This window comes from Scleropages formosus, chromosome 9 (assembly GCF_900964775.1).
Source record: "Scleropages formosus chromosome 9, fSclFor1.1, whole genome shotgun sequence".
Taxonomy (NCBI): Eukaryota; Metazoa; Chordata; class Actinopteri; order Osteoglossiformes; family Osteoglossidae; genus Scleropages; species Scleropages formosus.
The window spans coordinates 14,086,354-14,103,729 of record NC_041814.1 but is presented as its reverse complement, the minus strand read 5'-3'; the positions used below and the strand labels follow the sequence as shown (position 1 = coordinate 14,103,729).

The 17,376-nt window shown below is 44.1% G+C and overlaps 2 pseudogenes; both read right to left on the bottom strand.

The window, feature by feature from the left end:
- Nucleotides 1-417: 417 nt before the first annotated feature.
- LOC114911279 (cytochrome P450 2J2-like) lies at nt 418-5,592 on the bottom strand (annotated as a pseudogene).
- Nucleotides 5,593-13,614: 8,022 nt separating this feature from the next.
- Nucleotides 13,615-17,376, bottom strand: part of LOC114911256 (cytochrome P450 2J2-like) — an 8,456-nt pseudogene continuing 4,694 nt past the window's right edge.

Here is a 17,376-nt window from a genome sequence, read left to right as displayed (position 1 = left end):
CTTCAGACAGTGTGTGTGTGTGTCTGTGTGTGTGTGTGTGTCTGTGTGTGTGTAATTGTCAGTTGATTCCCTTACAATGGGAACCCACCTTACAGGGTGAGTTCATGGAATGTATTGTATGTATGGAATGTATGTGTGAGGAATGGGTGTTTGCAAATGTAAAATAAATATAGCTCAATAAACTACAGTAAAAGTAGCTGTAGTCTAGAGAACATTCCAAAAATTTGTTTTCACTATTACTGACTTACAAATATGTAATGTTGTAGCTTACATCTTAAACTTAAGCTTTTTCGCAGAATACTGATTTTTTTTTCAGCAGACACTTCCGAAAAATAGGTTTATTTTTGCAGTTCAGAGCTGAACATGTGCTGACTTCCAGTTGAAAATCTCCAGAAGTTAATCGTTACATTACTATGCTCAGCGGGGTACAGCACATAACTTGTATCCCTTTGGTTGAAGAGTGAATCCAATTTTGAATTCCAGGGTGGGCTCCACACCTGGGGGTGAAGAGAATGTGAACTGCTGGAGAAGGGAGGTGAAGAATAGAAACAACTCCATTCGAGCCAGTGGTTCCCCAAGACCCATCCTGCTCCCTGAGGAAACAAAGACACATGGAAGTTTGAAAGCTACAATCACATTCAAATTCCTTGTTATTTTATTAATGTTAACTGAATAAACTATGAATTTTGTTTCCAAATTTCATTAAAAACTTATTACAGAGGTGCATGCAAACCATGTTAAAGTTTGTTGCCTGAACAGGATGTTTTAACTTCTTTTCTCTTAGAAAAAAACAAGAAAACATAATTTCAGCAGCGGTGCCCAAACTTTTGCATAGAACTATAGATTTAATTGACATAGCATTATACCCGCACACATACCAGCTGAGAAAGGCAAGAAGGCATCTCTTCTTTTGAACTTGCCCTCCTCATCCAGGAAATGGCCAGGATTAAATGTGAAAGGAGCCTCCCACTCAGACTCATCAAACAAACAGACTGTAAAGTTCCCATCACCATAGTACCCTGCAACAGATATCCGAGGCCTCAATCCTGACATCATCTACAGAGCAAGACAGCTGTTACTATGGAATAACGGGTAGGTTCCCTTCATGTGTCAAGTCAAATAAAAAGAAATCAAAGCTGGGACACACTTGTACCTTAAAAAATCTAATATCTTGACAAAAATATCTAATTATGACAAATATCTTAGCATGAAAAGCCTCACCTTTGGAATTGTGTATCCTCCAATTGTAGTGTCCTTTACAGCCATACGTGGCACATTCAGTGGTATAATGTTGCCCATCCTCTGTATTTCATGAATAACAGCGTCGGTGTAGGGCATATTGGCTCTGTCTGCCATGGTGGCTGGATGTGAGGGTCCAAGTACTTTGTCTATTTCCGCTTGTACCTTCTCTAGGGGAAGAGCAGGACAGATGGGAATTCACAAAGCTTTCAACATGCATCTCTCCTCTGCCTGTATCAAGATCAAGACTCTGGCTATGACCTACAAGACCATTGACAGATCTTGAACCCGATACCTACACAACCTGAATGCTCACTTTAGTCACAAGTCAGGGTCTGGAAAATAAATAAGTAAAAAAAATTACCCCCCAAAAGCTGATGGGATGGACAATAGGTGGTCCTTGGCATACAACATGATTCAATTCCAGTGGCCTCAGGGATACATAGACAATTGAAAAGTATGAATATAGGAAGACCTTGTTATATTTTTCTCACTAATATCACACATTTCCATTTCAAATAGAGTAAATAATTATAGTTTCATGCTGAATTCAAATATTACCTTTCATTAATTCTTCCACTCTTCTCCTGCACAACCAAAACACTCACTTTTTTTGCACACAGACAATGTCTCCAACTGCTTGACCCGAGCAGGGTCGTGGCAAACCAGAGCCTAGCCCAGCACCACAGGGTGCAGAGCTGAAGAGGGAGGGGACACACCCTGGACGGGACACCACTCCACCGCAAGGCACCCCAAGCAGGACTCGAACCCCAGACCCAGCGGAGAGCAGGACCTGTGCCAATCCACTGAGCCACCGCGCCCCTCTCTGCTTTATTACGATACAGCAAAAAAATCTATGAATAGCTATTTACTGACAGTTTTAGCACAGTGTGTGTTTCTCTGAGTTGTATATTCCTTTGGAGGAGCTTCTGATAAACAAAGAAATATAAAATGGACATTAATTCAACTGCAAAAAATTAAACATAATTCAGAAATGAGTGAGTTTTCTGTTAAGTTGAACACAATCTGAATTGTGTGACTTACTAAAAGATTCATTCATCATAAATATCTCCTTAGCCCGGATGTCTACTACAGTCCTCACCACTTTCTACAGGTGTGCTGCGGAGTCTGTCCTCACAGGGTGTTTTACATTCTGGGGTGGCAGCTGCTCCATACAGGACAAGAAAGCCCTACAGAGGGTGGTCAAAACAGCTCAGGAAATCATCGGCACACAGCTACCAGCAGCTGAGGACACCTACACCACATGCTGCCTCAGAAAGACGATGCGCATCATAAAAGATCACAGTCACCCCGCACAGGCACTTTTCTCTTCTCTGCCATCTGCAAAGCGGTTCAGGTCTATCCGAACCCGCACTGCTAGGTACAGGAACAGCTTTTACCCCACTGCTGTAAGAGTATACAACACTAACCAATGTGCCACCTTTAGTTACTAGAATTAGACTGCTCCTCTCAAGCACATTGGTAAATTACATAGCCACTTCAAGCATTCTCATTCTCTTGTTCTGAGTTCTCTGGCTGTCAACTGGTATTATGGTTATTACTGTTAGCATTATTTATTGCTATTGCTGTTGCACTACTCACTGTCATTGTCATTGTTTTGTTTGTGCAGTATTTCTATTGTCTCTGTCGTTATCCATAGCCTGTGAAGAAGCATTCAGGAAGAATTTCATGATAGTTGTACGTGGTTCTTGTACCTATGACAATAAACTAAACTTGAACTTGATCTGTCGCAGGGTCCTGGTAAGCCAGAGCCTTTCCCAGGGAAACCTGAGATAAGGCAGGTTACACCTTGGAGAGGGTGCCAGCTTATTGTGGGGCCATCTCATACACACACTCACATACAGGAAACTCTCACAAACTGAATGAGTTTTCACCCCACAACTAAATCCATAACCAAAGAGCTGGATGGCACTACCCGCAGCACCATTGTGCCACCTGCATTAAAGAAACACTTAAAACTGTTACTTTGATTGGAAGAAAAATATCAAGGGGCTGCAAGAACTAAGACTGGGAATGTCATAAGTGTGCCTAGCTTTAAAAAAGATTTATATGTGCAAAATGAAAACCAACCTTGTATTTCTGGGTATTTAATCATATACAGTAAAGCCCAGTTCAGAGTAGCTGAAGTTGTTTCAGTCCCAGCTAAAAACAGGTCCAGAGTGCAAGAACACAAGTTGTCTTCATTGAAACCTGCTTCAGCATCATCTTTCCTCTGAAAACAATAGCAAGTGTTGAAACAGACACCAGCGATTCCTTTTCACACCCACTGTGGCTATAATTGGGTATCATCTTCCATATAGCTGAATAAATAAATGACTATACGACACTTAGGAACATTTTCTCAAATTCAACCTTTTGATTACTTCTCTAATATTACCTTTTCCATCTCAGAAAGGAAGCTGTCAATGTAATCTCTCGGAGTTGAAGGATCCCAATCCTCCTTGTGCTCCTTAATTTTTAGTTTTTCAAAGTCGATTACAATTGCCCAGTGAAATAATATTTTTTTGTGTGGACCAGGTAATCTGCGCATCAGCCATGGGAACATGTTGTACAACTGAAGAGCAAGAACAGTAAATTCCTCAGAAAACTCTTATTTCTATAATTACTTATAAATGAGACAGGATTAAGTGTCAACACAAGTAAAATCCCTAAAATCAATGAAGAATTACACACAAGTAAAATGAGGTGCTTTACCTGAGCCCAAATGCTTCCCTCCAAATAAACTGCTTCATTGATTATTTTTAGCAGTGTTTGGAAGTAGCTGTCGCTGTAGTCAAACTGGTCACCAAACACCACAAAACTGATAATGTTGGCAACAGCATTGTTAACAACGGAAATAGGTTCAAATGGCTGGCCTACGGGATTTTAATTGAAAAAAGAACGTGAACTGGAAGCCTGACTCAGTTTTTATATTAAAGTAAAGGCTTATAATTAAGATATGAAGACATGGATATGTGCAAACATTCTGGCAAAAACTGATGCTTAAGGGTCAAAGTAGAAGAAATCAGAGACTGTAAGAAAAATCTAAATCAGGGTAGAAGTTTCTTTGAGTCACACCTTGACTCTTGTCTATGATGTCATTTAGGAACCTACACTCCACTTGGATCTGTGACTCAAGACTTCTCTTCCCCAGTCCAAAGTTTCTCAGAGTAGAGAGAGCAAACCTTCTTTGTTGCTTCCATTGATATCCGTTGGAGACAAACAAACCTTTGAAAAGCAATGTGTAAAAGTATTTCTTGCAGGGTCGTTAGTAATATTATTACCATTTGGTATGCATTTTTGTTATTTTACTAATCCATTCAACATTCTGGGTTCAGCAACTGATACATGTAATTTTACTTGTCCAAAAAGGATCAGAAAATCCTTGTGGCATTACAGACTTTATAAAGTATACATATAAGGAAATAGTCTTCTCAGCCACTGTGAATTAACCCAGACTGCTCATTTACATTACTTGAAACTGCAAAAACAAAAACCTAATTATGAATTTCCAAACTGATGTATTTTGGCTTGTCCACATGAATTTTAAGTTTTTTAAATTCATGTGGACAAGCCAGAATTAACTATTAATCCTAGCTTCATGCTACAGTTCTATTAAGCAGTCATCAGGAAACATAAAACATGGATCAATAAGACATGTAGTATTCATGCATACTACATTCTCCTCGTTTTCTGCACTGAAATTAATAAGGATATGGTCTTCCATATGAGTCAATGCCAGGACAAACACAAATTACCCTTGTTCAACATAATATCTTCAGATAGTGGTACTGCTGGACGAACAGCAAAATTTTCACCATGTTCAAGCAGAGCCTCTTTCACAAGCTGTAGACCATTCGTCGATGCAGATTCTCACAAACACCTTTGAGGTTTTGCAGTTTCAGCGGCTGCGTCTTGCTTGTTCCCTTGTTCCTGGTTTTTGATTCTCGCCCATTCTCCTTGACTACTGACTCTAGATTGCCTGTGCTGCAACGTTCATGCCTTGAAAGACCTTCGCCTGTCCCTGACTTCGATTGTGTCCAGTCCTACGAACCTTGTTGAAAGATTAAAACCAACCTGCAACTGGGTCCGCTACTTACCTGTTTCCAGCCTGCCAGTCCCCAGCATGACAGAAAAATCTCCCTTTACCGTGGACCCAGCGAAGTTGGAGTCCCTGCAGGAAGCGATCTCCGCACAAGAAGCCGTGTTAAACACGCACGAGCTGTTCCTGCAGCAGATACTAGAGGACCTCCGAAAGGTGGTATGAAGGCCGCCGGTCTCTGTACCCGCAGTGACGCTGGAACCGGCCACCAGGAGAATGCCAGTGGTCACTTCCGCCACACCGCCTGTCATTTTACAGTCGCCCCGCTCCCGCCTGCGACAGACCCCCCCCGACTGGCCACGCCTGAAAGGTATGATGGGCTGCCCGAAAAATGCCGGGGATTTATGTTGCAGTGCGAGCTAGTGTTCGCGAGCCAACCTCAGATACATCGGTCTGAAATGAGCCGATCACTTATACGATTTCCCTGCTGATAGGACCCGCGCTAGACTGGGCTACGGCATTGTGATATAAGAGGGATAGCACCACATATGCGTGCTTCCTCGAGCAGTTTCGAGCTGTGTTCAACCACCCGCTGTTGGCGCCCGCAGCCAGCAACTGCTTGATGGTTATCCAGCAAGGGAACCGGACCGTAGCCGCCTACTCCCTCGAGCTCCAGACCCTGGCCGAGTGGCTGGAACCAGGCTGCTCTCTTGGCCTCCTTCCACCACGGGCTGCACCCTCGTATTCAGACCAAGTTGGCGTATCGCAGGGAGAACTTGACCCTGGACCGCTTCGTATAAAGCGGCATTGTCATGGATAACCTCGCTCGGAAGCATCTACCCCATTCCTGGCCACCCCCGCTGGAGACAGCGACACCGTCGGAGGCCCAGGAACCGAGGAGCGACATCGCCGACTTCGGGGCCAGCTATGCTTGTACTGTGTAGGGCTGGGGCATTACCGAACTGACTGCCCAGTGAAAGCACTCAGCAAGACCCAATACGGGAAACGAGGTGAGTCCCGCCCTCTGCACCGAATCACAGCTGATGATACCACTGGAGGTGTGCTGGGGTCCTCCCGGATACAGACTCGCACACTGCTCGATTTGCGGGCTGCAAGCTGTTTTATGGACATGTTCATCGCGCAGCAACACGACGTCTCGATACGCGAAGTGCGCGGTCATCCGCCGGATTAAGGTCCTAGACTGGCAGCCGCTGGCCACGGGGGTTAATAGAGAAAAACACAGTGCTATTGCGGGTCCAGGTCGGGGTGTGCCACACAGAGGACCTTGCATTTTATATCATCCGCTCCCTGGAGATGTCGGCGATATTGGGGTTCACATGGCTGACTAAGCATAAACCCGGTGTTTTCATGGAGCAAAGTGGAATTAGTGGCATGGGGGGGGGGGGGGCACAGTGTACCACCACATGTTTGGCCTTACCCTGTCGAGCCACCTCGGTAGAGAGCCCGGACGTGCCTGAGGCCTTCATCATCCCCAGAGAGCATCAGGGCCTAGCAGAGAGTGTGTTCAGTAAGAGCAGGGCAGCGGACCTGCTTCCACCACAGACCCTGGGTTTGCGCCGTAGATTTAGTGCTGGGTGCATCTCCATCTCGGGGTCAGATATATCCCTTGTCTCGACCCGAACAACAGGCGCTTCAGGAGTACATCAAAGAGGCCTTAGCCTCCGGGATCATTTGGCCGTCCACCTCACCGGCATCCGCCGGGTTCTTCTTCATAGCGAAGAAAGACGGGGAACTCTGACCATGTATCGACTAGCTAGGGCTAAATACAGTCACAGTAAATACCCCCATCCCTTGCCACTCATCACCTTGGTGCTGGAGCAGGTCCATGGGGTTTCTCATGTTTACTAAACTGGGCCTGCGCAGCGCACACAATCTCATTCGGATCCGGGAGGGGAATGAGTGGAAGACCGCGTTTAGCACCTCATTGGGCCATTATGAATACGTAGTCATGCCATTCGGCCTGGTAAATGCTCCGTGCGTGTTTCAGGCCTTTGTAAACCATGTCTCAGAGATCTGGTGACCAAGGGAGTCATCGTTTACCTCAACAATATCTTGATCTATTCGCAAGCTGTCAGCCTGGTACGGCAATTTTTTGGGGGGCCTGCGAGAGAACCGACTGTATGTCACGGATGAGAAATGTTTATTCCACCAGACACAGATCTCCTTCCTTGGCTTTATCCTGAGCGCTGATGGGGTGGCTATGGACCCGAAGAAGGTGCAGGCAGTGTTAGACTGGCCCCGGCCCACGTCAGTCAAGGCCCTGCAGAGGTTTCTGGGTTTTGCAAACTTTTACCAGAGATTCATAAGAGGTTTCAGCTCGGTGGAGGCTCCCCTTACAGCCCTCTTGCAGGGTGAGGGGAAGAAGTTGGAGTGGACCGAGAAGGCCCAGACAGCGTTTTCAGACCCTTAAGGACAGATTCACCACAAACACCCCCGACCACTTGTTACCTTTCATTGTAGAGGTGGATGCCTTGGAGGTCAGGGTCAGTGCAGTCCCGTCCCAGAGACAGGGCACTCCCCCAAAGCTCCACCCTTGCATGTTCTTTCACGAAACCTAACACCTGCTGAGCGGAATTACGATATTGGGAAGCGAGCACTTCTGGCAATCAAAACTAGCTTTAGAGGAATGGTGACATTGGCTGGAGGGAGCTGCGGACCTGTTCCTGGTTCTAACTGACCATCGAAATCTAGAAAATCTGCAGAAAGCGTGGCGTCTGAACCCTCGGCAGGCTATGCTGGGCCTTGTTTTTCACCAGGTTCAGATTCACGGTGACCTACCAGCCAAGGTCAAAGAACACCAAGGCCGACGCCCTGTCGAAGATGTGTGGCAGGGAACCGGGCCCGGCGGAGCCCGCCCTCATCTTGCTGGAACAATGGGTCGTGGCTCCGATCAGGTGGCGCTTCCAGCAGGAGCTCCAGGCAGCCAAGGAAGAGGATCCTGGCTGTCTAGACTGCCCAGAAGGTAAGGAATACGTGCCAGTCAGACTCCGACCTTCCCTCCTGCAGTGGGCTCACGACTCCCCGACGGATGGACCCTCGGGCCACTGACGGACCCTGTCCCTTTTCCAAACACCGTTATTAGTGGCCATCCATGAGGGAAGATGTGCAAGAGTACATAGAGGCCTGTGAGACATGTGCCCAGGCCTGGACCCCAACTCAAAAGCCTGCAGGTCTGTTAGAGCCTCTCTCTGTCCCAGCTCGGCCCTGGTCGCACGTGTCCATAGACTTCTTGGTGTCTGTCGACATCTGGTACAGGAATAGTGTGGAGATCTGGAGAACAGCCACCGCCTGGCTACACCGCAGCGTGCAACAGTACAAGTGCCAGGCAGATCGTCACCGGCGGCCCGTCTCCTTTCGTCCCAGCCAGTGGTCTGGCTGTCCACCAGAGATGTGTCTCCCATCCTGAAAACTCAGCCCCCGCTTTATAGGCCATACCAGATCATCCGCCATGTCACTCTGGTCACTTACCGCTTGCATCTGAACCCCTCTCTCAGGTCCATCCGTCATTGTATGTCTCCCTTCCGAAGCCGTATCGAGTGTCGCACCTCCAGGTCCCGCGGGCTTCAGAGCCGCCCTCGCCGGTACAGGTGGATGGATCCCCAGCGTACCTGGTTCAGGAGCTCCTGGATTCCCGACGGCATCGCAACCGACTGCAGTATCTGGTTGACTGCGAAGGATACGTTCCGAAGGAGCGCAGCTGGATGTCGGTGAAGGATATCCTGGATCTGGACCCGATTGCCTCCTTCCACAGGGACCACCCAGATTGCCTGGCGCCTCAGCCTAAGGGACATCCTCCTCGGCCTCGGAGGGTGGCAAGTGCCTCCCGTGGAAGGGGGAGTACTGGTTGTGCCCCCGGGAACGAACGGAGTGGCAAAACCTGCGCTCAATTAACAGGACATGAATAAAAGGAGATCCCTGTCCACCCGTCGACACGGATTCTCGCAGACACCTTCATGGTTTTGCAGTCTCAGCGTCTTCGTCTTGCTTGTTCCCTTGTTCCTGGTTTTTGACTCTCGCCCGTTCTCCTCAACTACTGACTCTGGATTGCCTGTGCTGCAATGTTAACGCCTTGAAAGGCCTTCACTTGTCCCTGACTGCAATTGTGTCCAGTCCTACGAACCTCGTTGATAGATTAAACCAACCCGCGATTGGATCCACTACTTACCTGTCTCCAGCCTGCCTGTCCCCAGCATGACAATACTGTTGTTCAATTTTCCTTGATACACTTCAGGAACGTTTACACATGAATTTGGAAGAAGATAAATTTTTCTATTACATTGCAATTTGGAAATTGCTGAAAGATTGTCACAACATGTATGCTCATAATGTACAGTACTGTTGTCACGTCCCTCGCAGCCTGCACATAGGCGACACCTGCCATTTCCTAATGGGAACGGCAATAAAGAGGGAAGCCGAGGAAGGCCAGACGCGGAACCTTGTTTTGCCTCCTTGTTTCCCTGCGAGCCGTGTTTCAGAGAACTCTACTCCAACTACGACCTTTTGCCTGTGTATTCCTGACCACGTCTTTTGCCTAGCCCTCTGTACTATGTTTGCTGATCGCCTGACCCACGCCTGCCCCCTCGACTTTGCTTTTTGGATTCTGATTCGACTTCATTAAACATCGGTGTACGGGAACTCTGCACTTGAGTCCGTCCTTGCTACGCGCAACCATGACAACTGTGCAAAAGTCTCAGGCATGAGATGTTTTCACAAAAATATTTGTTTAGACAGTTATTGAATGTCATCTGCATAGTGACAATGGGAAAGAGCATATATTTAGACCTCCAAACATTTCTTTTCCAAAGAGTTACAGTTTTACTGTAAAGGTTTTGTATGTCGTTAAAGAAAGAAATTATACACACACACACACACACACACACACACAGTGTGAAACCGCCTATCCCAAACGGAGTCACGGCAAACCAGAGCCTAACCCTGTAACACAGGGCGCAAGGCTGGAGGGAGAGGGGACAAACCCAGGATGGGACGCCAGTCCATCGCAAGGCACCCCAAGCAGGACTCGAACCCTAGACCTGCCAGAGAGCAGGACCCGGCCAACCCCGCCGTGACCCTGCTCGGGACAAGTGGTTGTTGACGATGGATGGTTTACTAAACTTTGTAGGAAGTTTATTAATTAAGAGAATTATTTTTGGAAGCATTCTCGCTTCACAGCTTTTTTCCTCAAGTGACTAAAACTTTTGCACAGTATTGTACGTGTATAAATGTATGGGTTTCTTGGAGAATACATTGGACTGATATTTTTTTTAAATAAAATTGTCTACTAGAAGCATTTTTAACACTACTATCTAATCTCACTATGTGTGGTAATGTGACCTGTTCATTGCACTTCCGTGAACCACACCTGTCTGATTATGTGAGAGTGCAAGCGATAAGCATTTCATGTTTACCTCGCAGTTGACTCTGTGTAACAGAAAATTAATTTGTCCTTCCCCAGTCATCTGAGTGGTTGGTTAGCAACTGTACTGATTTAAAGAGAATATTGCTGGACAAGACATTGAACACTCTTGGCAACAGGATGACCGTGCAGGTTACAGACATTTGCATTTTGAGATTGGGATCAATAATACAACTTATGTTGAAGTCACACACACACATTGTCTGAAACCATCCTGTCCTGAGCAGAGTTGCGGTGAACGGAGCCTAACCCGGCAACACAGGGTGCAGGGCTGGAGGGGGAAAGGACACACCCAGGGCGGGACGCCAGTCCGTCACAAGGCACCCAAGCAGCACTCGACCTCAGACCCACCAGAGAGCGGGACCCGGTCAAATCTGCTGCGGCACCACGCCCCCCCCCCCCCCCCCCCCACTGAAAAGACTAATTCTTTTAACTAAATACATCTAGTCGAAGTGGTGAGACTATCTACACTGAATACAAGTTCAGGCCTAGTTTCACTGCTTCACAGCATTACATAGGAGAGATTTACAGCTTTACAGACTGCTCCACGGGTCAGGAAAAAAATAGCATTTCCACTTGGTCAGTTAATGGTCAAGTGAGTTTAAAACAAATCTTCTTAGAGAACGTCAGGCACAGGAAGTTCAAAACTAAATCTTTCAATCATGAGTTAAATGGATTCATCCTATTTTTTCATCAGTATTCAGTGCAAGGACATAATGTTGATAGGAATCTTCTGGTGCTGGTGAACTGCTGTACTTTGTACTGTTCAAAGTTTCCCATTAATAAGCAACAGAAACAGCAGTTCAGAATGACTCATAAAACAGCTGAACCACAATAACTAGGAAGGTAAGAAAGAATGGCGGGTAAGAAAGAATTAAAAAGTTAGATTTAAAACCCTGCTGTGAAACTTACAATAACAAACAGTAGGTGCCTTTAGCTTTCTGCATCTCTTCAATTCTGAGGAAAAAACTTTTCAATACAGTACACCAAAGTGCAAGTGTCATATGAAGATAAACATTACATATTTACTAATGTACACAATCTTATAATGGTATGTTTTTCATTTTAAATCTGCCACAGCATAAATTAATCTCAGGTGCAGAATAACTGATACGGTTTGGGTTATTATTTCATGCTTTGCATTCTCAGCACTTTTTTCATCTATGGGGAGTACATTAAGAAAAGAAGGGAACAAACTGGCATGATTTCATAGTCGTTGTTAGGTCCAATGGGTGTCCATTTAGTTTCCTTGTTTTGTTTCCCTTCCTCTGACTTGGATTTACAGTCACAAGTGTCCAGCAGTATCTGTCCAAGAAGAGGTGGGCCCTGATTTGCTGGACCAAGAAAGGCAGGACTTCCCAAATATTGAAAAAACACTTCCTGAAAGCCATTGGGGAGCTCATTCATGGATTAACAACTCTTCTAGTGTGATTTTCATAGTGCTCCTGGTCTTTCTGTTTTCCTTCATGACGGCAATTTGATATTCTTGCTCCTTCCTTTTGTATCACCTCTATACTGCTTGTACACTTGTCTGGTTGTTTGCTCGTTTTTCTTTCTTTAGACAGTGTAAAAGTAGTGTAGGTAGAAAGGTGGCAGAAAACTTTGTTTTGCATTTTGACCCATTTTTGTTTCCCAGGTTGGAGTTTGAAGTGGCTTTGTCTACAAGGGTAGTGGGTTGGGCATATTTCTTTGCTTGTTGATTACCCTTTACATTCTGTCTATGTTGTGAAGTTTGCCTGTTAGCTCTTCAATGTTGTAATTTGATTAACTGCCCTTTCACAAAAAAATTAACACACATCCCTGTTTGTGCACTCTATTACTGTCAATTCATAACTTCATACAAAACCTCTATGTTACAGCCTTACACAACCGTGGGGTCATAACAGACTAAGGAAGAAAGGCTAAGAGCCTAATGCTAAGACTAAAGAAAAAAGATGTGCCATGAAAAATAATTTTCTACATTCAGCCATAACTACTGTATGCTGTATACTTAAGATTTCTTAGATACTGAAACAACTTTAAAGACTAAACAATGTCGGTGATTAATGGGTCATTTTACTCATTTCTGTTAGCCTGCCTGCATGTATCTCGCTCACACAACTACTTTTCTGCTACTTTATTAGAGAAAAATGCTACAGAAATCTGTAGCTTCAACACAAACACATCTCCACATCTTTGAAGGCATGCACACCCATCTCAGAGATGTCAGTACTAACACTGAGTACTGTTTATAAACTACAAGATGTAGACAACTGACTCCACCACATAAACAATTTTTTATTTTCATTATAATTTTAAATCAACATCGTAACATAACCTGTGTGCAACTCAACTTGATGTCCTATGACTGCATTATGTTTTCAGACACGAATGTACTCAGTAAATTGCCAAATTTTATAATTCTGTTCCACCTGTGTGGTAATTTCAAAATTCAAGTGGTTACTCAGCCATTTAAAAGTATCGCCTTGAGTCCAAAGCAGTTCCATAAATTAGAATAGAGGAATACAGTTTCCTTCATACAACTGAAGCTCCATTTACAAGAGTTCTGTGTTAGTAGCAAATGTAATTTGTGCCTAAAAATTTGCATGATAAGTTATCAACTCACACTTATGAGATATGTTGTTATCATACATCTCCAAGAAAAATTAGATGATTCGTTAAAATGTGTTCAGTTTTGGTTCTTGTGATAATAGCAACTTAAATTTTCACACCCCCTCCCCCAATGAGAAAAGCTAACGCCCGAAACACCCGTTATAGAAGTGGGTAACATGACATTGTAACTTAAGTTACAACTCCACCTTATGCACCTCCATGGGATACATATGCCTACACCATTCTATTCTTTATCGTACACTGTCAGGAAATTAGTTCAATGTGGCATCTGAACATTTTTCAAATTTCCAGCAAAAACCCTTCCTTAGGCCATTGCTGTGTTCAGCGGGGTACAGCACACAACTTATATGGCTTAGGGCTGTGGGTGACCTCCCCACTTTGGACTCCAGGGTGGGCTCCACACCAGGGGGTGGAGAGAATGTGAACCGCTGGAGAAGGGAGGTGAAGAACAGGAACAACTCCATCCGTGCCAGCTGCTCCCCAAGACACACCCTCTTGCCTGAGGAAACAAAGACAACATGACATTTGAGAACTATACTTCTATTTCCATGTCACGTAATTTTTAGTGTTTACGGAGCAAGTACACACACACACACACACACACACACACACACATCTTCTGACCCGCTTGTCCCATATGGGTTGCGGGGAACCGGAGCCTAACCCGGCAGCTCAGGGTGTAAGGCTGGAGGGGGAGGGGACACACCCAGGACGGGACACCAGTCCGTCGCAAGGCACCCCAAGCGGGACTCGAACCTAGACCCACTGGAGAGCAGGACCCAGCACAACCCACTGCGCCACCGCACCCCCCACTGAGCAAGTATATTGAACAATATTAATATTAATGTATTTGTGAAGCCAAGTCATCATCATTGATGTCGTTTTCAAGCATAGCAGGACATCTGAGAATTGAAGTTGTATACAGTATTTCGAACTTTCTCACAGTAAAATATAGAAAAGGAAAGGCAGATTTCATCAGTAAGGCATTGCACATGTAATATGCTACCAGCTGAGAAAGGCAAGAAGGCATCTCGTCTTCTGAACTTCCCCTCTGCATCCAGGAAATGGCCAGGATTAACTGTGAAAGGAGTCTCCCACTCAGTCTCATCAAAAAGCACAGAGTGTAATGTTGCCGCCATCATAGTACCTGGAAAAAAATAAATGGAAGTGTCTAAATAGATTTAAAATTAAAAAATAACACTGTTCTATAACTTGTTTATAATGTACAGGATATAAAGTCTGAAAAATATCTTGATATGTTAAAAAAAAAAAACCTTACCTTTGAATTGTGTATCCTCTCAGTGTGGTGTCTTTTGTCGTCAGACGCACCACATTCAGGGTACGATGTTACCCATCCTCTGTATCTCATGAATAACAGCATCCGTGTAGGGCATATTGGCTCTGTCTGCCATGGTTGCCAGACGTGAGGGTCCAAGTACTTGGTCTATTTCTGCTTGTACCTTCTCTAAATGTGTAGCAGAGTAAATAGGATTTTAATAAGGAAACTTAAAAGGTACCTGTATCTTGAGAGTGTAAACTTCACAGCTGGGACATCTTGATCATTTGCTTGTACAACATCATAACATTAATGAGTTTTAAAACCCATTCATGACACCACTTGTATATGTCTTTGGTAAATTAAACTTAAAATTTATCAGCCTTGATCCAGTTTTATCTCGAATGAACAACACGATTCAATAATATGAAAAGTTATGGTTGTAAATTCTCTATAATTTCTATTAGTCACTGATTAAATATAATATGAAAAAGTAAGTTAATACATGCATATTCTTGTCTTGTAGACCATGCTTAACAGAACTTTATAACTGCCAAGCTTTCAGTAAACTTATCTGCAACATGAAAACCAACCTTGTATTTCTGGGTATTTAATCATATACAGCAAACCCAGATCAGTGTAGTTGATGTTGTTTCTGTCCCAGCAGCAAACAGGTCCAGAGTGCAGTAACACAAGTTTTCCTCATCGAAACCTGCTTCAGCATCATCTTTCCACTCCAGGGACAAAAAAAAGACTAAAATTATGTTCTGTTTCTATATTGGAACAGATACCAGCAGAACAGATAAGTAACTGCATTTCACTTCATGCAAAAAAATTTGCAATTCAACTGGGTACTTCTCTAATATTACCTTTTCCATCTCAGAAAAGAAGCTGTCAATGTAGTCTCTCGGAGTTGAAGGGTCCCAATCCTCCTTGTGCTCCTTAATTTTTAGCTTTATAAAGTCGATCACAGTTGCCCAGTGGGATAATATTTTTTTGTGTGGACCAGGTAATCTGCGCATCAGCCATGGAAACATGTTGTACAACTGAAAACAAAAACAATGAATTCCTCAGAAAATTTTTATTTCTATAAATTACTTGAAACAGGATTAAGAGTCAACAAGTAAAATCTTTAAAATCAAATGAAAAATTACACACAAATAAAGTAAGGTGTGTTACCTTAGCCAGATACTTCCTCCAAATAAACTGCTTCATTCATTAATTCAGCAGTGTTTGGAAGTAGCTGTCGTTGTAGTCAAACCGGTCGCCAAACACCAGACAACTGATTATGTTGGCAACAGCATTGTTAACAACGGAAAGAGGTTCAAATGGCTGGCCTACAGAATTTTAATTGAAAAACAACATAAGCTGGAAGCCTTACTCAGTTTTTATATTAAAGTAAATGCTTATAATGGCACTGAAAACAAGGTTCTGAAAACCAGTGCAGCAGTTTTTATGATCAAAGTAGAAGCAGTCAGTGATAATCGACAACAATTAAAAAAATCAAATTAAAAGAGCAGTACCTGTTTCCAGGTCTTAGTCATACCTTGAGTGTTCCCTATGACTTCATTTAGGAACCTACATTCCACTTGGATCTGCGACTCAAGACTTTTCTTCCCAGTCCAAAGTTTCTCAGAGTATGGAGGGCAAACCTTCTTTGTTGTTTCCACTGATACCCACTGGAGACAATCAAACCTTTAAAACATTTGTATTAAATTCGTGGTTTCAAGTTAGCATTTCAGTATCATTGTTAAAATCTGGCATCCATTTATAGTCCGGTTAGTGGATGGAACAGGTTTAAAAATTTTTAATCTTATTATTCGAGCCTTTGAATGGAAAACGAATGTGAATAAAAATGAATGTGAATGAAAAAATGGACCAATTAGAGACGCAGTTAGCGTTACTTATACAAAGATCCCAAGCTTTTACATTAAATTGCTTAAGGATATGCTTGTTCATATGAGTCAACATCAGGAGAAACAATATTACCTTTTTCTGGATAATATCAGTAAATATTGGTAATGGGGACGGTCAACAAAGTTTTCACCGTGTTCAACCAGGGCCTTCCTTCACAGGCTTTAGACCATTTACAAAAACCATCCTTTGTCCCAGTCGAATACTAAAAATATTTCCATATTGCTTGGCAAACTAGAAAAAGCAAAACAAAAACTCAATTAACACAGTAATTACTGATGAACTATATGTTCACTGAAAAATGTCAGTGAGTTATATGGGCTTCTTCGAATACATACACACAGTCTGAAACCGCTTGTTCCAAGCTGGGGTCACGGCGAACCAGAGCACAACCCGGCAACACTGGGCATAAGGCTGGAGTGGGAGGGGACACACCCAGGACGGAACGCCAGTCTGCCTCAAGGCACCCCAAGCAGGACTCAAACCCTAGACCCACCAGAGCGCAGGCCCTAGCCAAACCCGCTGCGCCGCCGTGTCCCCCCCTTCATATACAGAAATATTGTAATGTTCATACAAAATCGGAACAAGTGAAAAAGTGTACAAGTGAAAAGGGTAGACAACTGGCAGCTCTGTGTGAATGGTACATGATTCTAAGTTCCAACCTCCTGTCAGGACAACATCCTACAATCACCAAAGTTCACGTGTTCCCTGGTACCTGACTGTGAGTGTGGTTTTGCTGTTTCTGTAAGGGATCGAAAGTGGGTGTGCCAGGAATATTCTGCTGGCAGTGTGCAAATTTTGTGACAAATACCCACAATCTGGTAATTCTCATCAAATCTCTGTATTAAGACAAGC